The following is a 20,870-nucleotide window of genomic DNA, read 5'->3' on the forward strand; positions in this document are numbered from 1 at the left end:
GTGTGTAGGTCTTCTTTGGAGAAATCTCTATACATGTCCTTGCCCATTTTTAAATTAGGTTTATAAAAACTGAGTTGTAGGAGTTCTTTACATATTTTGAGATACTAACCCTTTACCAGACATACGGTTTGCAAATATTTTCTCCCATTCCATATATATCCTTTTCATTCTGTTGATTGTTTCTTTTCCTGTGTAGATGCTTCTTAATTTGATATAGTTCCACTCGTCTATTTTTGCTTTTGTTGCCTGTGGTTTGGTGTCATTTCCAGGAAATAACTAGCAAGACCAATGTTATGAAGCTTTTCTCATGTTTTCTCACAGGAATTTTACACTTTCAGATCTTACATTTAAGTCTTGAATCTATTTTGAATTGATTTTTGTTTATGCTGAAAGATAACAGTCCAATTTCACTCTTTTGCATTCGGATATCCAGTTTTCCCTGCACCATTTGTTGAAGAGACTATCCTTTCCCCATTTTTTAGTCTTGGCACTCCTGTTGATGATCATTTGACCACATTCATGTGGGTTTATTTCTGAGCTCTCTCCTCTGTTCTGTTGGTCTATGTCTGTCTTTATACCAGTAACATCCTGTTTTGCACACTGTACAACAGGCATACCTCAGAGATACTGCAGGTTTGGCTCCAGATCACTGCAATGAAGTGAATATCGCAATAAAGTGAGTCACACAGATTTTTTGCTTCCCAGTGCATATAAAAATTATGTTTACACTATGCTATAGTCTATTAAATGTGCAAGGGTATTATGTCTAAAAAAGCAATGTATATACCTTAATTAAAAATAGTTTATTACTAAAAAATGCTATCACTTGAGCCCTTCAGCAGGTGGTAATATTTTTGTTGGTGGAGGGTCTTGCCTCAGTGTTGATGGCTTCTGACTGGTCATGGTGGTAGCTGCTGAAGATTGGGGTGGCTACAGCAATTTCTTAAAATAAGACAGGAATAAAGTCTGCCACATCCATTGACTCTTCCTTTCACAGACAACTTCTCTGCAGCCGGCAGTGCTGTTTGATAGCACTTTACCCAGAGTAGAGCTTCTTTCAAAATTGGAGTCAATCCTCTCACACCACGCTGCTACTCTGGCAACTAAGTTTGTGTCATATTGTAAATCCTTTGTTGTCATTTCAACAGTCTTCACAGCATCTTCACGAGGAGTAGACTCCATCTCAAGAAACCACTTTCTTTGCTCATCCAGAAGAAGCAACTCCTCATCTGTTCAAGTTTTATCATGAGATTGCAGCAGTTCAGTCACCTCTTCAGGCTCCATTTCTAATTCTAGTTCTCCTGCAATTTCTACCACATCTGCAGTGATCTCCTCAAAGTTATCCATGAGGGTTGAAATCAACTTCTTACAAACTCCTGCTCATGTTGATATTTTGACCTCTTAGCATGAGTCACCAATGTTCTTAATAGCATCTAGAATGGTGAATCCTTTCCAGAAGGTTTTCAATTGACTTTTCCCAGATCCATCAGAGGAATCACTATCTATGGCAGCTATAGCCTTACAAAATGTATTCCTTAAAGAATAAGACTTGAAAGTCAACATTACTCCTTGATCCATGGGCTGAAGAATGGATGCTCTGTTAGCAGGCATGAAAACAACATGAATCTCATTGTACATCTTCATCAGAGCTCTTGGGTGACCAGGTGCACTGTCCATGAGCAGTAATATTTTGAAAGGAATCTTCTTCCTGAGCAATAGGTCCCAAACGTGGGCTTAAAATATTCAGTTAACCATGTTGTAAACAGATGTGCTGTGATCCAGGCTTTGTTGTTCCATTTATAGAGCACAGGAAGAGTAGAATTAGCACAATTCTTAAGGGCCCTAGGATTTTTGGAATGGTGAATAAGCACTGGCTTCAACTTCAAGTCACCAGATGCATTAGCCCCTAACAAGAAAGTCATCCTGTCCTTTGAAGCTTTGAAGCCAGGCTTTGACTTCTCCTTCTCGAGCTATGAAAGTCCTAGATGGGATCTTCTTCCAGCAGAAGGCTGTTTCAGCTACACTAGAAATCTGTTTAGTGTAGCCACCTTTATGAATTATGTTAGCTAGATCTTCTGGATAACTTGCTACTTCACCTTGCACTTTTACCTTATAGAGATGGCTTCTTTCCTTAACCTTCATGAACCAACCCCTGCTAGCTTCAAACTCTTCTTCTGCAGCTTTCCCACCTCTCTCAGCCTTCAAAGAATTGATGAGAGTTAGGGCCTTGCTCTGGATTAGGCTTTGGCTTAAGGGAATGCTGCAGCTGATTTGATCTAGCTAGACCACTAAAACTTTCACCGTTTCACTTTCTGATCATCTGTGTGTTCACTGGAATAGCACTTTTAATTTCCTCCAAAAATTTTTCCTTTGCATTCGCAACTTGGCTAACTGGTGCAAAAGGCCTTAGCTTTGGGCATATCTCAGCTTTCGACATGCCTTCCTCAGTAAGCTTAATCATTTCTAGCTCCTGATTTAAAGTGAGAGATGTGTGAATCTTCCTTTCACTTGAACACTTAGAGGACATTGTGGGGTTCTTAATTGGCCTAATTTCAATATTGTTGAGTCTTAGGGAAGAGGGAGGTCTGAGGAGAGGGAGAGAGATGGGGAATGGCTGGTTTGTGGAGCAGTCAGAATACACCCAACATTGATTCAGTTCCCCATCTTACGTGGGCGTGGTTCATGGTGTCCCAAAACAATGACAATAGTTACATCAAAGATCACTGATCGCAGATCACCATAACAAATATAATAATAATGAAAAAGTTTGAAATATTGTGAGAATTACCAAAATTGGACATGAAATGAGTAATGCTGTTGAATGGCACCAATAGAAATGAGCAATGCTGAGACATGAAATGAGCAATACTGTTGGGAAAAATGGCACCAATAGACTTGCTCAACACAGGGTTGCCACAAACCTTCAATTTGTAAAAAATTGCAGTATCTGCAAAGCACAATAGATCAAGGGTGCCTGTAGTTTGTAAAGCTTCTAATTTAGGAAGTGGAGGACACTACCAAACAAATTACAAGAAAAAAATCAGAAGTAAAAAAGGGGTTAAAAAGCCCATAAAGAGAATACATATTTTAAAATATTCTTAAGTCCAATATGCAAAATGACTAAACAAACAAACAAACAAAAAACACGGAGGAAAACAACACATTAGACTTAATAAACAGACTCAGTGGGAGTTCAGTCAGCTAGTAAGTCCCGTCCAAGACTTCGGTATATATTCAGATCATTCCTGAGGTCGCTTGAGGTTGTATTTCTATAGGACAGACTTATAGAAATGGTTCAAAGAGCATGTCCATTTTACATTCTGATAAATATTGTCAAATTGTTTCTGATAGGTGCCATCAATTTATACTCCTGCCAAGTATTTGAGAGTGACAGTTTTCCTGTTCCCTCACCCACTCTGAGTATTATCAATTTTCAAAATGTTGGCCAATATGATAGGTAAAATGTTTTTTCACTATTTGGCATTTTTAATGATTTAATAGTAAGGCTAACCATCTGATTACTGGTCACATGTTCTTGTGAACTGTCTTTGTATCCTTTTTGCTGTTTTCCAATGACTATCTATTGGGCTGGTTCAATGCAAAGAAATTTAAATAATGACATAGTTGAACAGCAGGAAGAGAGACTTACACAGAGACTGCTGTGGATAAGAGGCATTTTCTAAGGGAAGAAGGGGGAAGGGAACTACCTTTTACTGCGCCCCTACTAAGGTTTTATGCGCCTTTGCACACGAGCCAATCCAAATGGAGAGTTGTGAATTGGGGGCAGTGAGCACCATGATATTGTAAACTTTTATTCCTTTAGTGGCGCCTGTGGATTTCCAGAAAGGTAACAATACTATAGGCTCAGGAGTCCTGTAAAGTCAGTGCAGTCACCTCACTGCTAGGGCACTAAAGCAAGGGGCACAGAACTAGACGCACACTTTGTTCTAACCCAATTCTCTTTTCTGATATTTGTGATCAAATGTCATTACTCCTTACCTAGATTTTTACCTATTATCTGAGGCATTTACCTTCACAGCAGAGTAGGTAGGAAGAAAACATAGAGGAAAAAAGACAAGATTGAGAAAACTGATGGAGAGAACAAACAAGGAAAAGAAAGAGGGAGGACAAAGGTTTTTTGGGTTTTTTTTAAGATGTTCAGTTAGTTATCAACCAATAATTATTACACTGCTTTTAAAATATTCTTTTTTAGAATCACGGTCAAGTTTTGAATAACCAGATGCAATTTATGGAGAACCTTCCACTAACTGAAAATTCCTCTTGTTTTTCTTTTATTGTATCATACGCATTCTTGCTAAGCTAACTTCTAGACAGATAAAGTCAACTTCAAAATTCCTCTCTGAAGAGAAAGAAAATATGAGAGGAAGATAAACTAATCTTGGGTATTCTTCCCAATTCACTAGCTTCTCTAAAATATCATGGGCTTGAAAGAAATCACAGTCAACTATACCTTCCCTATTTGCATTACTGAACAGTGAAGACTGGAGATCATAATGATTATCTGGAAAACTTTTAGAATCCTAAATTGCCCGAGGCTGTCAGATATTTAATAGCCTGCCTTTTTTATAGTAGGAACTTTTCTATTGAATACATTTAAAAAATAACCACAGGACTTTAAATACAAAAAACCCCATAACATATCAAATCATTTATTAACTAAAAATTTAATTAATCAGCACCAACCCATTCTTTAAGCATTCTGGTTGTTATTATCCTGTGGGGTTTTTTTGTTGGTTTTTTTTGTGTGTGTGGTACGCGGGCCTCTCACTGTTGTGGCCTCTCCCGTTGCGGAGCACAGGCTCAGGACGCGCAGGCTCAGCGGCCATGGCTCACGGGCCCAGCCACTCCGCGGCATGTGGGATCTTCCCGGACCAGGACACGAACCCGTGTCCCCTGCATCGGCAGGCGGGCTCTCAACCACTGCGCCACCAGAGAAGCCCTATCCTGTGTTATTTTAACAAATGTTTAAAGTTGTCTGGCCCAAGTCAAAGGTTCCCAGCAATGCAACAATCTAAGTAGAAATACAAATAAAACTAAGAACCAGAGCCATAAATACAACAGTCCTGCCCTCTAGCTTTTAGCTTGAGCCTTCTGAGCTGTCATATTCCCTTGACCAGCTATGGACAGTGACAGGCATCATCATCTGGTGACTGGTCATCAAGAGAAAAATCAGGAGACCAGCCTTCTATTTCTAGGCCTGCCCTATCATCCCACACCAATGCTGAGACACAAGTCAGTCCAATTCAGCAACACTCACAATATGCAAACTCCGATGTTGGTGCACTGCAGGGCTATAAAGATTAAAAATAACATATATATACACACACACAAACACATACACGTATGTATATATATGTACATATATATACATCCTTGTTCAATGGGAGTTCAAAGACCGGTTTATTTATATGAGAGAACTCCACATAAATAAGTCTGACATAAGGGAGCTATTTACAGGGATCAGCTAACATGAAGAGTTTCTAATTGTTCTTAGGTATATGTTACCTAAAAAATGCCAGGACGCATTGAAAGTGGGGATTTTAAGTGAAATGGCTGTTTCGGGCAGAGTCTTCCTCTGGGTAACCTGAAAGCATTTCCAGAAGCGTTACACTCAGTGCCTTTTTCCTGAAACGAAAGTCCAGGTCTCACCTCTGGAAAACCTCTCCACGAGGGAGAGTTGAGAGATGAGAAGCTCTGCAGACCAGGACCTGCAACCAACACTATAACCTAAGCTCCCCTTACCCATGCAGAAAGGGCTCCTTCCAGGCCACGTGGCCACTGGGGCCACTGGGGGTGAAGGTTCTGCATCAGGCATTACGACCAGCCAGCAGGAGGGGCTTTCACACTGCAGACCCTCAGGCCAGTCCTCCACATTTGACTGTTGGATATTGGTAGAATTCCTGACTTTATTAGTCCATAGCTTCATAATGTGAATGTCAAATTCATGGTTTTCCACATGGATGTGGAACAGGTAGGCAGAATTATGCCTTGAAGCTCTCAATGTGACCTCCTTCCAAGTGGGTCCGGGGAATAAAATGCCCATTTCAGTCTGTTCGAGAAAGATATTTCAGAAAACATTTATGAGAGAGTATGAGTACTTATAAAAGTTTGCTCATCTACTGAATATTCTGTTTTAAGTGGACTTTAGAATCACTTAGCTGTTAGCGTTGAAGAAACCTGCAGATGTTGCCTGACTTACCCTCTTCCTTTGGAATGGCCCAGATATTTAAGGGTGGACCTTACTTTAGAAGAAAGCTCACACTTTAAGAAATTATTACAGTTACAGGCATATAACAGACACATATGTATAGCCATTTTCCATCAAACAAATAAAACGCAATCCTACCTCAGCTAATTGTAAACACAACCTAAATTTTTCATCCTATTCCTACTCTATGACTGCTCCCCATACCCGTTTTTCATTCTTCTTTGTCTTTAGCTGCATATTACTTGATTTGTTATAATCCTTAAAATCATTTTCTAGTATTAAGTAGCTTTTGGCACCAAAGCATTTCACTTTATGTCTGACTGGAATTCCTCATGCTTCCATTTCAAACAATCTTGTTCTGCTCTCAGGGAAGGCAGACAATGGCTGGTCTCACCATCCTCTACACAAAGCTCCTTCATAAACCTCAAGCCCATCTTTTTTTTTTTTTTTTTTAAAAACAAGCGATGCTTTATATCAAAGCCTTAAAAATCAGTTTTTGAGAAGCATTAGCAAGCCCTCAGTTTATCTTGGTCCTATCTGGAGTCAGCTGAACTTGGCAACACATGGCCTTCTCCTAGGTATAATTACAGTCTGGAGGAGAATGCAATTTGTGCAGCATTCCACTGACCTACAAGCTGACCTTGTGCAGGGGCAAATTCACAGGTTGTGTGAAACCCTATTAGACATGCCTAGTTTAAGGCAAAGCCTTTCCAGACCCCCGCCGCATGCTAGGATTAGGGCCTGTCACACATGCGCACTATTACATCGCCTAAGGACCTCTCGCCATGCCTTCCAGAGAGGGGAAGGCAGGCCCACACCCCACCCTGTCTAAACCTGCACCTTGAGCCCGTGCATCCAAATCATTATTATTTCTTACATATGTGGATTTTTAGAAAAATCTGCCTCGTTGAATAAGAATGAAGACAGGAATGGGAAGACAGATTTGCTCCAGTGGAAAAACCACACCCTGACTGCTCAACTAGAAAAGTCTTGCCAGACAGACCAAGAAAGAATTCCTGCCAGGTCCAGTGGGATTTTCACATCTTCATAAAATCCATATATATCTTTAGCTTTCTGCCTGAGCTTGGCAGACGTGGCCAGAAATAAAAATAAAAATAAATGGTCTGGATAGGCCATGAATGCTGGAAGCACGCTTGGCCAAGTGAGTTCGGCACAGCTACAAAATAAAGAGAATCACAGAAGCCTTCTTCTTCCAGGGAGCCCTCCCTGTCTGAAAAAGAGGAGTCATTTCCACACTCATACCTAAGCTAAACACCAAACACATTGAAACCTAAAGCAGATCAGGTGGGTATTCTGTTCTTCAGCTTAGGCCACACATTTGAACTTTCTCAGTTTCAGTTGCGGGATTTCCATCTCCAGTGAAGTCGGTTTTATTACAGAGCCTGGAGGACAGGCCCCACGTCTAGTTAAATACAGCCTCATGTGTTATCTCCAAGGAACATCTTTCGGTCACTTCAGGCAAATTAAGTACATGTGAAATTTGCTGCCTTTGCCTTCCTCCACCAAAAACAAATAAATGAAGCATCTACATACATGGGTAGATATTTACTTTCGAGACAGTGATATGTATCACATCTCCACGGGCAGGACATTTTCGACTATAGAGAACAAATGAGTCCATGGCTTGCCTCTCTCAGGGAGATCAAACAACACAGTGGAGAATACACAGAAAGGAGACAATCTGACTCTCCAAAGCAAAACTCTGAAAAACACTATTTCTATTTTTGTGCCTTCAGACTGGCCATATCTTTTGCTTATGCTTCATATCAACACTCACCAAATTCCACTACTTGGCAAAACTACAGACATTCGGAGGCTGGCACAAAGCACATGTGCTACTGATGACAAGTCAGCTTGCCTCCTTAACAGTAATCCTTTGCATTTCTAAGGCACTAGCTTCCACACGGACCAAGGTACTTTCATAATGACTGCTGCATTTATCTTGAAGACATTCGCATGGACTAGGTTGAAAAGCAGGTAGAATCCTATGGTGGAGATGTAGAAATGGATGCACCTATCCTAAGGGCTTTAAGCTTGGGTGACTGAGCTGATAATATCCTCTGGATTCCTCCAAATCACGAATATAAATCAGTATGGAGTCTGAATTTTGGCTGGATTAGAAGGCGGTATCTTCTGGGGATGAGATATGGTATATATCAGGGAACCCCTAGGTTTTAACTTTTACTGTCATTTAACTCTCACCCATTCACATACTCCCCAAATTAGAAATCCTTATTTTATAAGTAATAGAAATCTAATTTGGAAAACAGAGTGTTTCCCAATGGACATTCCAAGATGTAACACAAGATGATACACGGTCATGAGGCATGGTAGCCCATGGATGTAGGCCTTATAAGCACCCTCTCCCCTCTCCCAAAAAGAAAATCATGGAAATAAGCAACTGACACAATCCCATTTCACAGCTGTGGCCAGCCTTGTGCCCTCCCTGACACTGCTAATGTGATGGTGACTGGAGATGAGACAGGTAAGCAACTACTTTTCCCAGCCAGTACCAAGAGCTAGGGCCAGCTGGAGGGGAATAGCAGGACCAGAGTTGGCAGCCATCTTGCTCTCTCCTCAGGGAGAATGTGCGTTCCCTTGGAAACATGCATTTGTTTCTTGGTAGGTGCCCAGGAAAATAAATGCTGACTCAGGTTCCTTGTCCCTTCTCCTGCACTCCACCCCCTGCCACTCTTTGGCATCACACCCAGAGGAGCTGGTTGGCGGGCTCCATGGTGCCATATTATGAAATGTCACCTGACTTGGTGTAAACAAGCCCTCGCCACTGATGGCCAGCGTGGGTGGGTATCCTTCTGGGTAGTGGCCTGCATCAACTGGCCTGATAAATGTCATTAAAATAAGCTTTCCACACGCAGCCTGATATCTGTGCCACCAAATGTTTCAAGGGAAACTAAGCTGCACTGTTCTGTCAAACCGTTAGGTCTGAATCTCTTCCATGGCCTTATTTTTGGGGACACGTAAAATTGCTCAGATGAAATTTACTTTAAGGATTTAGGCTCTTCACCAAGAAATGTGAAAAGGCAAATTGTCATCCTGTCCTGCGTCTGAGAACATATTTGGCATCCCATTCCCTTACTGATGAGACAGAAAAAGCCTTTTATTGCTTTTTGGGCTAGTGAATTCTGTTCAGAAAGCAAATGGAGAGAGAAGGCCACAGCAGGTGAAGGCTGCGGTGGGGCAGGAAGTGAAGGGCACAGTGGGATTGGGGGGCGGGTGTGGGCAGGAGGTACCTGTGCTGGTTTTGGAGTTTTCCTGTTATGTAGAGAACAAACTCCAAAAACAAAATCACATGCATTTACTCTTGCTCAGCGACTCAGGAGAGACATCAGTGCATTAAGTGTCCTGTCTGCAGACAGGACCAAAACCACTGTCACACCAAGGTACAGATGAGAAAAGTCATCCTATGATTTCTTAGTGCTCAAGTCCCCTTAAAGAGTGCTTGCCTTAATAAATATGAAACAATTCTAAAACTGACAACTAACCTGGTGAGAAGTAACTAGACAGAGGGCTATACAGCAGAAAAGAAGAAAAAAGAGAATAGAAGAGTATGAAGATATCAACTTCTAGTGAAACATAAAACAAAAACACAAAAATATTCAAGACTCTGATGATGTGAATACTAAGCTTTGGTGGTCAGAAAGTGAGAGGAAACAGGGACTCTCTTTGGGACAGATGTTAATGTCAGGACAACCTGGGAAAGCTCAATTCCATACCTTCAGGTGGGCTCCTATCATCATGGCTCAACTTTCTCAAAGCCAGGAACTTATTCCATACATGTAACTCACCCTTTAACAGCAGGAAGAAAAAGTTATTTCCTCTGTTTTAGGAGGGATGGGAGCACAGTGGTTCATTACTCCTGATATACCAGAGGCATGATGCCACAGGACCTTTGAGTCATGTTTTACTTGTTTTTTGTTTTACATTTCTTTATTACAATCTCACTTCAAATTCCTATCTCAATAACCAATCTGCATGCCTAGCAAAGACTGGGAGAGTAAATGTTCCTTCTCTTCCCCTTCCCACCCTACTGGACCTAGCACTGAAGAGCAAAGGGAAAGCTTTCTCTCCATGACTCCTAAGTTGCATGGGAAACATCTCCATCCTATATACCTCTATATCCTGTAGGCAAAGCCCTTAGAGAAGTTTGGTGGAGACACTAAAAAACTGTCTGTGGTATAAGGCAATTAACAACCTCTGGGATATCCTCTAGAAGTTTAGGGTGCCTGTGAATTAACAGGGACATCCTGAAAAATACAAAATCTCATTCACCAGGTATGGATGAGACCTGTTTTGGATGGAACTGTATTCCCCTTAAAAAAGATATGTTGAAGTCCCAACCCCTAACACCTCACAATGTGACCTGATTTAGAAATAGGGTCATTGCAGATATAATTAAGATGAGGTCCATACTGGAGGAGAGTATACCTCTAATCCAATATGACTGGCATCCTTTTAAGAAGATGGCCATGTGAAGACACAGAGACACACCAGGAGAAGGTCAAGTATTGATGAAGGCAGCTGTATGCCAGGGAATGCCAAAGATTGCCAGCAAACCACCAGAAGATAGGAAGCGTGGGGAGAAGGATTCCCCTACTGGTTTCAGAGAGAGCATGGCTCGGCCAACACCTTGATTTCAGACTTGTAGTCTCTGGCACCGTGGAGACAATAAATTTTCGTTGCTTTAAGTCACCCAGTTCATGGTAGTTTAAGTTGACCCTAGGAAACTAATACAAGGAGTCAGAATGTTTTATTTATAATAAGCTTCCAGATGATACTTATGCTGCTGGTCCATGGATAACACACTTTGAGTAGCCAGGTGACTGCAAATGAATGAATGAATGAATGAATGAATGAATGAAGTATTTTGTTTACTATCACTGGCACTCAGCACAGAGCCTGATATATGTTTGTACGTTTATATAATCCCTAATTCCTAGAGTTTTTTTTCCTGCTAACTAACTACCTGGAAACGTACCCCTTCCTCTATCAATTTCCATGGAGTCCTCTTTCAAAGCTAGCTGCTCAGTCAAGGAGTACGGCTTTCTCAGATAAGGCAAATCCCAGGTACACAGACAGCCATACTGCCCTCCAAAGGATTATAAATAACAAAGTTTATAAGACCTTTGGGCTTCCTGCCTTATTTATATAATTTTTCACTTGATATTAAGACACTGAATCTAGTCTCATACATATTCTTCCAAAATCTAGAGTGTTAGGCTTTTGAAAAGAACACATGCTAATAATTACTCCAAGCTGGTTAGAGATAATGGGCAACAGAAAAGTTATTATCTTCAATGTCATCGTATGTCTTTGATATGATAATCATTGCATTCAAGGTATCAGAAATGATGGATGGTCTTTGATTTCGAGTGTACCATGATGCAAATTACCTGGCTCTTTCTCACTCCTGCTTGGAAGGTGAAGAGCTAGTGACAGTGGGCCACTCTAGTGGCCTCCAGCCACTAGACAGCAAAATCTGTGACAAAACTCAAAGAGAAACACTTCTTCTTTAAAGATACCTAGGGCTACTTTCCTTTTTCCTTTTATGGACATACTTCATCTAGAACAACCTCGCACATAGTTCTAATTTGCAGCTATTGCTGTAACATGCACCATTTACTACCTAAGTCATTTTACCCTGTTAACTTTCTGGGTAACAACAGATGACATAAGCACCGCATTGTTTCTAAGGAGGCTCCCTGAGTTCCTTCTATAAACATAAAATGACGATTCCAGGAAATGTTAGTAAGAAAGGAAAGATGAAAGAGCATGGTATACACATATTTTAAAACTGCTACAAGTTTTGGTTAAGGCTTACAGTCTATAACCCAGCACATTTCGCCTAAAATTAGTCTTTATCATCCTCCCTACTCTCACGGCCCATCTATCACGGAAAGAAAACACATTATATTCTTCAGTCATCCATGGGAATGGAGTAACATCACGATCCAAAATATTTATTTGCCATCATCCATGAAGAGTGAGCCTCTATATCCATCTTGGCTAGAATCATGAATATATGTTCCCTGAGGTTCCCTCATATGGACAGGTCACCTTCTGATAGTATGAGTGCAACAAGCACACAGTAGGGGATTTGTCCAGGGTCCTCCAGATGTCCTACTTCTACTCCTATGTTCTTTCCCTAGCAATACATCTCATTCCAGCAAGGATGTGCATGCCTCATCCATCATGTTGAACAAGGCAATAGCCTCTAAGATGTGAAAATCACAACTACTTTTAGTTTTAAGGTAGCAGAGTAAAGGCCTGTCCACTTCCCTTTCTCTTATAAAATCAACCCCAAATGGTAAGACTGAGGATCAGAAACACACAATCTACCTCCAGTGAAACTAGCAGACCCCCCGATTTCCAAACAGAAACATGGAGGCAAAAGTAATTGAAAGAGGGCTTCCCTGGTGGCGCAGTGGTTGGGAGTCCGCCTGCCGATGCAGGGGACACGGGTTCGTGCCCCGGTCCAGGAAGATCCCACATGCCGTGGAGCGGCTGGGCCCGTGAGCCATGGCCGCTGAGCCTGCGCATCCAGAGCCTGTGCTCCGCAACGGGAGAGGCCACAGCAGTGAGAGGCCCGCGTACCGCCAAAAAAAAAAAAAAAAGTAATTGAAAGAATGGTAAATACCATGGCAGAGTAACAGAAGGACAAACCTAACTGTCTGCAGAGGAAGGCAGAATCTTGGACATGCATGAATTAGAGGCACCACATGCTGGGGAAGGGTGAGGTAGGGAGCTAAAAATAAGGGGATTATTTAAAAGTTAGTATATGGTACAACTAGGTGCCAGGTGTATAATCCCATTTATCATTATCTGGAAGTATAGTTTCTAGACAAATTCAACCAGACAGACTTGGGACTTGTGGACATCAGGCACAGGAGAAGTTGGGATTGAGGTCTTGTACTGGAATGTAGTCATTTTCAGAATTCCACATCCTTTCTTGGATTCTCTCTCAGAAAACTGGCAGTCAGGCTGACACCCCAGCCCCCAGAGTCAGGTGCCTGGAGAAATTCCACCTGGAAAAATGGATCAGTCTAAGAGCAAAGATAAACAGATCCTGTCATTCAGGGCCCACCCAAATGAAATGGCTGGTCTGCAACTGTTTACCCTACTGTGAGACCTGCCATTGGGCAAACCTCATCCATTCATACTGAGCTTCAATCCAGGTTTATCATGCCTTGATCTTATACATAAAATAGCAGCCAAGGATCACCAATTATTTGAGATAATCCTCTAATGTGAAATACAGAGGTCACAAACAAAAAAATGTAAAAAAAGAAGCTTGGAAGAAGAGACAGATGGAAAGTAAAAAGCAAAGGAAAATGTGAAGAAACTATAATTTATAAATTCAGAAAGGTAACTGTATTCTTTAAAAAATGAGCTTCTATAAATTCACATAGAATTCTGAAACACAAAAACCCTTGTCTACCAAAATAGGAAGTCCATGGTGACTGTTTAAAATTGTATTCACAAGAGACAGCAGAATACCAGACAGATGGCCAGAGAGGGCATTGAAAACTGGTGCCCCTGGGGTGCAAGGTGGGAGCGGAATGGGGGGCAACAGGAAATCTTTTTTTAACAATTTTAAAAGCTGTGAAATATTATAGAAAAGAGTAGCATGTGCACATTTATGTATAAAGGACAACAAAAGTAAACCATGTACAGGCGTACACCTTACCAAACAGAGAACTGTTAACACCTTCAAAGGCCCTCTATCTTCCCCTACAATTCACCTCCAAAGGACCCATGTTTTCTAAATTGTGTATTTATTCTTCCCTTGCTTTAGAAAAAAGGTTTTGCCACAAACGTATGATTTCATAAAAATTTTTGACTTTTTATGTTTTTAACTTCTGACCAATGGAATCATTCTTTTATGACTTGCTTTCTCCATTGAACATCGTGTTTAAGAATCATCAGTGTGGGGCTTCCCTGGTGGCACAGTGGTTGAGAGTCCGCCTGCCGATGCAGGGGACACGGGTTTGTGCCCCGGTCTGGGAAGATCCCACATGCCGCGGAGCGGCTGGGTCCGTGAGCCATGGCCGCTGAGCCTGCATGTCCAGAGCCTGTGCTCCGCAATGGGAGAGGCCACAGCAGTGAGGGGCCCGCGTACCGCAAAAAAAAAAAAAAAAAAAAAAAAAGAATCATCAGTGTGGATGCATGTAGCTGTAGTTGAGTCTTTTTTATAAAAGCTGTGTAGTATCCTGTGATACTCCTCCACTCTAATGTTGATGGCCATTGTTGTCATTTTCAGATTTTTGCTATTATAAGCTATGCTTTTACGAACACTCTCACGTGTCTCCTGGTACAAAGTTGCAAAAGTTTGAGCAGAGGCTGTACACGAGTTCACGTGAACTAGACAGAGCCAAACTGTTTTCCAAGCATATAGAACAGCTGACCTTCCCATTAGCAGCAATCAGAGTTCTTACTGCTTCACACCCTCCCAACATTTCACAGTTATACTTTTTGATTTCTGTCAAGCTGGTGGGCCTAAAATGGTATCTCTGCATTTCCCTAGTTGTTGACTTGTTGATCATCTTTTCATTTATTTAGTGACCATTCATTCCATGACAAGCCTGGTCATATCTTTTGCCCATCTTTCTATTGGAAGGTAACCATTTTATTACTGACTGGTAAGAATTCTACATATATTTTGGGTAGTAATTCTTCTTCAGTTAAATATGTTACAAATGTCTTCTCCAAGCTTGTGGCTTATCTTTTCATACTCTTTGTGGTACCTTTTGAGGAGCAAGAGTTTAAAAATTTTTAATGTAATTTTATTTAATGTACTTATTTCTTATTTGATATGCTTTTTGTGTCTTTTCCATGTGAGGTTAAAAAATATGCTCCTATATTCTTTTTTTTAAAAAAACTATTAACTTTTTCCTTTCTCATTTTTGTGCTTGATACATCTGGAATTGATCTTTATTCACGACATGAGGGAGGGAATCTACTTTCTTTGGAGAGAGATATTTTTTTTCCAATTTTTAAAGTACTTTTTTTAATAGTCACTTTTGCCCACTGATCTGAGAGACCACATTTGTCATATATTAGTTTCCAGATATGCATGGATCTGCCTCTGAACCCTCAATTCTTTCCATTGATCTTTGTTTTTTTCTGCGCCAATTATTACCACACTATAGCTACCTTACTGCCTATTGCTTTATTTTTCTTGATATGAGGTAGAATAAGCATCCTAACTGGTTTTTCTTTGTCAGAATTTTTAAATTTTTTTGAATTTTATGTTTACTGTTCCCTTGCTTTTTAAAAAACAGTTTGCCACAAATGTATGATTCCATAAAATTCTTTGGCTTTTTATGTTTTTAACTTCAGGCTAATGGAACCATTTTTCTGTGACTTGCTTTTTTCACAAAACATCATGTGTAAGATTATTTTGAAACTCTGCTCTTCTATACAAATTTTTAGAATAAGCTTGTCAAATTCCAAATAATCCTACTTAGATTTTGATTGGAATTACTTTGAAACTAGAAATCAACTTGGGGCTAACTGACAACTTTATAATATTGGTCTTCCTATTCATGAAAAGACTATGTCTCTCCTTTTATTCAGGTCTACTTCAATACTTTCGCTATAATAATTTTTTATTCATTGCTGGATTCCATTTACTAATACACTGTTTAGGATCTCCACATCTATATGAGAGAAATTGACCTGTAACTTTTCTTTCACTTCCTGTCCTTGTCTGGTAGTGCTATCAAGACTATATTCTAGCTTTGATCATAACATTCTCTATTCTCTCAAGTATTTTGTGTAAGAAGAAAATGCTTCATGTAATAAAACCATCTGGGCCTGGAACTTTCTTCATAAGAAGATTTTAAACTATGGACCCAATTTCCTTAATATTTATAGATCATTCCAGTGTTCTATTTCTTCTTGACTCTGTTTTGGTAATTTATATTTTTCAAGAAAGTTTAAAATTTTATGTTATTTTCATTTATTGCCAAAAGTTTGGTCATGGTATTCTCTTATACATTTCTATCGCATCTATAGTTACATTCACTTTTACTTTCCTATTATCTTTATTTATGTTTGTTTGTTTTGCTCAATCATGCCTAAAGTTAACTGAATTTCGGTTTCAAAGAATAAACTTTTGACTTTACTGATCTTCTATATTGTATTAAATTTTTAAAAAAATTTTCCATTCTCATCTTAAAATGCGTTAGGTTGAACCATATGAAATTCTAAATATTTGATCACATTTGACCTGCAAAAATGGCCTTTCCTGTTGTTCAACCTAATTTTTCCTTCAAGTTTCTTTGGTTTGTTTTTCTTTTTCTAGCTGTTAATTTTGGATGCTTTATTTTTGACCTATCTTTCTTTTCTAATATAAACACTCATGACCATACATTTTAGTGGTATCCTTTGAGTCTTAAAAACCAGTATTGTTTGAATTATAAGGGTTTTCTGAACCCCATTATAACTTCTTTCTTGATCCGTGAGTTATTTTCAGGTGTGAATGTAAATGTTAAAAGGCAAGGAGGTTTTTGTTACTGACATATTTAAATTATCTTTTTGTTATTGGTAAATTATTTCTAACTTAATTTCATTTTGGCCAGAGGATGGTCTGTATGAAAAATGGCGTGAAATTTGTTGAGGTTTTCAGGACCTTTGTTTTTCTTAGGTCTTTTAATATTGCTCGACTCTTAAAATTAATCCATGCATTATGCTGTTGGAAATAAACTATAAGTCAATTCAATCTGATTATTAATATAGAAACCAACGTAAAATATCACACTTTAAAGAGCATCATCATCACCTAAATCAGTGATTCTAGACATGACTATATTTATTTATTTATAGTCTATCATGTTCTAAAAGGAGTTAAGGAAGCACCCTTATGTTGCCTCCCAACAGCCGCCATACTTAAAAACTGTACTTCCAACATAGATTACTATGAAAGCCAAATAAAAATAGTACTGGAAAACGCTGACAAATTTTATCATCTTTTTGTTGTACTGCGTGGTTTTCTCTTGGCGCACCTTGAGGATGTTCATCTCTGAGCATCTAGCTTAAATTCATTTGTTTTAATTACACAGCTGTGTCCCAATGGGACACAGACAGACAAATGAGAGGGTGAGATGGATCTCTGCTAGCCCTCTGGGGGTTCAGGAGTCATCCCTGCATAAGAGATGAAGCTTCTGGTTGGAATCCAACCTCCCGTTCTCTTTTAGGGGTGACACTAAGGGATTTTTCATTGTCCTTATTCCTACTCCTGATGGTCATGACGATGGTGGCAATAGTGTGGTTGAACCAGCAAATATTTATGCATCAGACACGCAGCTAAACACTTCACAGATTATTTTAACTCTCACAATCACCCTTTGAAATACGTACTATTATTATTCTCACTTTACAGATGAGGGAGTGGTACGGAGGAGCCTTAGAAAGATGAAGGGACTTACCCCATGGATAAAGTGATGACTCACAGAAAAAGCCAGGCCTGTGTGGTTTCCAGAAAGCCCTGCTGAACCACGATGCTACCACCTTCCATACTTAGACTAGTCGTGACTCTTGGTGCCCTGGGTGTGCAGGAGGAAGCAGCTGATTGGAAGCCTTGAAACTGGCTTCCTGGTGGCTCTGAGGCAAACACACACCAAGATCTTAGTCAATTGGTGTGAACTCCCTGTGCTGGCCTGTGAGTCTTACTTTCTCTTCCACATACCTTCAGCCTCAGAAGCTCATCCCTTCCACTGGTGGCAACTGAACGGCTGTGTCCTACAGAGCTGAACTGTTCAGATACCTCCACATCCCAAGAGCATAAGTAATACACAACAAAAACATCACATGGCCCAGTTTCTCCAATGTCTTACTAAATCATTCTAAACATCTCGTATGTTTTAGGCATTTTGCTGCTTTTCTGAACTACATTCTTCTCTAAGCAACCATCTCAGTGTCTCATTTTTTCCATTAGTAAGATGATTATAGTACAGAGTGAACTATTTATAATGAGGCCCAGCTCAGGCACTGTGGCTTTCAGTTAGCTACATTTTAAATCCATCTTTCTTTGTTAATTAATGTGCCTTACCCAGTGTTGTAAGTAACACTCATTTATGTTCCTGAATTGAGCAGGGAGGAAAAGAACCACACCCAGAGTGAAAGATCCAAGGTCTTCAGAATCAGTACGAATGCCATGACAACTTGAAAGCAAAATTTAAAAGTTAGTTTTTGTGTTTGTTGTAAACTAAGGAAGTTGTACAAGAGTCTACAAGACAGTCAAAAGTGATGTGATAACTGAGTCCTGAATTAACCCCCTGGTCCTTGCAGCTCTACGCTATGTTTAAAGACCACGCCCCCACCTCCTAGGACATTTTGCACATGCAAAATGTCTAATGTGACTAACAAGGTACCTAGCATAAAAGTTAATGAATGAAAATGAAAACACTAAAACTCAGGTTATTTAGTAACCACGGCCTGGAGCCAGGTCCCAATTAAACCACTCTGGTGGTGAAGGAAAGGATGAAAATGCCCAATAGGTTCCATCTGGCTGCTCCTGTGGGTCAGTCTAGAGCCTCACGGCCCTTTCAAATCAGCCTCCCCACCTTCTCCTCTCCCTTACGATTGAGGGGCTAAGGGCAGTCCTCCTCACAGGGTACTGGGGAAGTCCATGTAAAAAGGGCTTGGCAGCGAAGGAATCCAGCTGCAAGCAAGCACCACTCCCCAGCTCTTCCCAGCCCAATCCCTTTTGTCATTCATTTCTCTGGAGGGCCCCTAACCCTCCAATCCCATTTGTACCCCACCGAGGAGATCTGATAATGGTCCTGGCAGAGCTGTGGCTTTTCAAAACTTCTGGCAGGGGCCTCGCTGACCCATAACTTGCCTACACACATGACTTCTTCTCATACTGTCTTTGTAAATTGACCATGGCTAACCTTGCTGCCCTAATCAGATCAATCAGAATAACATTTCTTTAGCTGCTGCATGCTGGCAGCCTCCTGGGCTGAGGCGTGACTCTGAGTCAGGCTCAGATACTGAAGGCGGATTTTGGAGTTTCCAATGGTCTCAGGTTTCCTTAGCTTTTATCACAGTTGGTGAGCTTTGTCAGGCCCGTGTTTACAGCCATGCAAATTAGCCTCAGCTGGAGAGAAACCAGGTCAGGCCTAAAGGAAATCAAGCTCTGGGCTAAAAGGTACTTTATCAAAAATTGTAAGTGTAGCCATAGTACTGGGGGCAAGCCAGACTGTCCTAGGAAACACGTGGACGGCTGTGTCTGGTGAAACCTGAACTCTTGGCTTGGCCTCTGGACCCTGGAAACGTTATGGAGAGATGGAGGGGAGAGTGCCACACCAGCAGAATGGGGCTGGCCAACTCGGCCATTGGCTGCTGCCGCCAAAGACATTTTCTGTTAAGTAGAGACAAGTGTGAGGAGGGAAATATTGCATCTTTGGGGGAAGCAACATTGTGTTTGTGAGGCTGGTTTGCAGTATATCCCACATTACTCACTGACGAAGCAAGGTCCCAATCTGAGGTTGCATTCTACTCACACACTCGTATACACTGAGTTTTAAAATGCGTGTGTGAAGGTGTCCACGTACAGATATGATCTGATACTTTGCATCTGGAAAGCATTTTTAGAAACATTCACTCCAGAGGCCATGACAGTTACAGAAACTAAGGCCAGAGAGGTTACGTGACTGGACACACAACTGCTAACTAGTTACCTTCAAGACCAGACCTCTGGCACCTTTCCATTGCAGGTTTCCCCATCAGATTCCAGCCCTTCAATACCCCAGTACATAGAGAAACTTGGCTTATTTTAAAATAATCCTCCAATACGTTTATGTCTCTTAAGATTAGGGGATTATTAAAATACTAACAATTACTCCCTGAGCTCCCACATACCTGTGACTCATACACCGTGGTGCTGATGGTGTCAGGCAGTCTGATCTATGGGTCTGAGCGCAGAGATGTTGGTTCACATGTGACGCCTCTGTCTAACTGCCCTCTAATAAATAAGACAAAAGCTGGTGGATCTTGAGTGTCCCCATTTGCAAAGTAGAAGTGATGACCCTATCCCTGGAATTCATCTAATTAAAGTTTACCTTTTGACAGATGAGAGATCTGAGACCCAGAGAATTTAAAGAACTTGCCCAAGATTCAACAGTTGGCTAAGGTCAGAGCCATAAGTAGAAAGCGGGTCTACAGACACCAAAGCCAGAGCTCTTTTCACTAAACAATGACCAGGAAATAAAATTCAGACTTCTCCAAGTGAATATAAAGTCAGGACTTGTAGTTAAATTCAGCCCAACAGACCATTTGTCAAGTAATTAAGAACACAGATTCTGGGGTTGTTGCTGGATTCATCTCCTTGCTCTGCCACTTAAGAGCTGTATGATGCTGGGCAAGTTACATAACCCCTCTGAGTTCCAGCTTCCTCATCTAAAAAATGGCAATAATCATAGAACCATCTCACTGGGTTCTTGTGACGACTGGATAAATTTTTTTTTTTTTTTTTTGCGGTACGCGGGCCTCTCATTGTTGTGGCCTCTCCCGTTGCGGAGCACAGGCTCCGGACGCGCAGGCTCAGCGGCCATGGCTCACGGGCCTAGCCGCTCCGTGGCATGTGGGATCTTCCCGG

At 40.8% G+C, this 20,870-nt stretch overlaps 1 protein-coding gene across 8 annotated transcripts in view; it reads right to left on the reverse strand.

The window, feature by feature from the left end:
• The window catches only part of FMN1 (formin 1), a gene marked incomplete at its 5' end in the record, with an annotated part of 415,504 nt that overhangs the window by 193,255 nt on the left and 201,379 nt on the right, over positions 1-20,870 (reverse strand). The window contains one exon of one of the 8 annotated variants that reach the window (XM_082620136.1): positions 17,698-17,952. The exons of the other annotated variants lie outside the window; for them this stretch is intronic. Of the gene's footprint in view, positions 1-17,697; positions 17,953-20,870 lie in introns of those variants that run through there. 8 annotated transcript variants of the gene reach the window in all.

The sequence above is a fragment of the Mesoplodon mirus genome, assembly GCF_964341445.2.
Source record: "Mesoplodon mirus genome assembly, chromosome: 4".
Lineage (NCBI taxonomy): Eukaryota > Metazoa > Chordata > Mammalia > Artiodactyla > Ziphiidae > Mesoplodon > Mesoplodon mirus.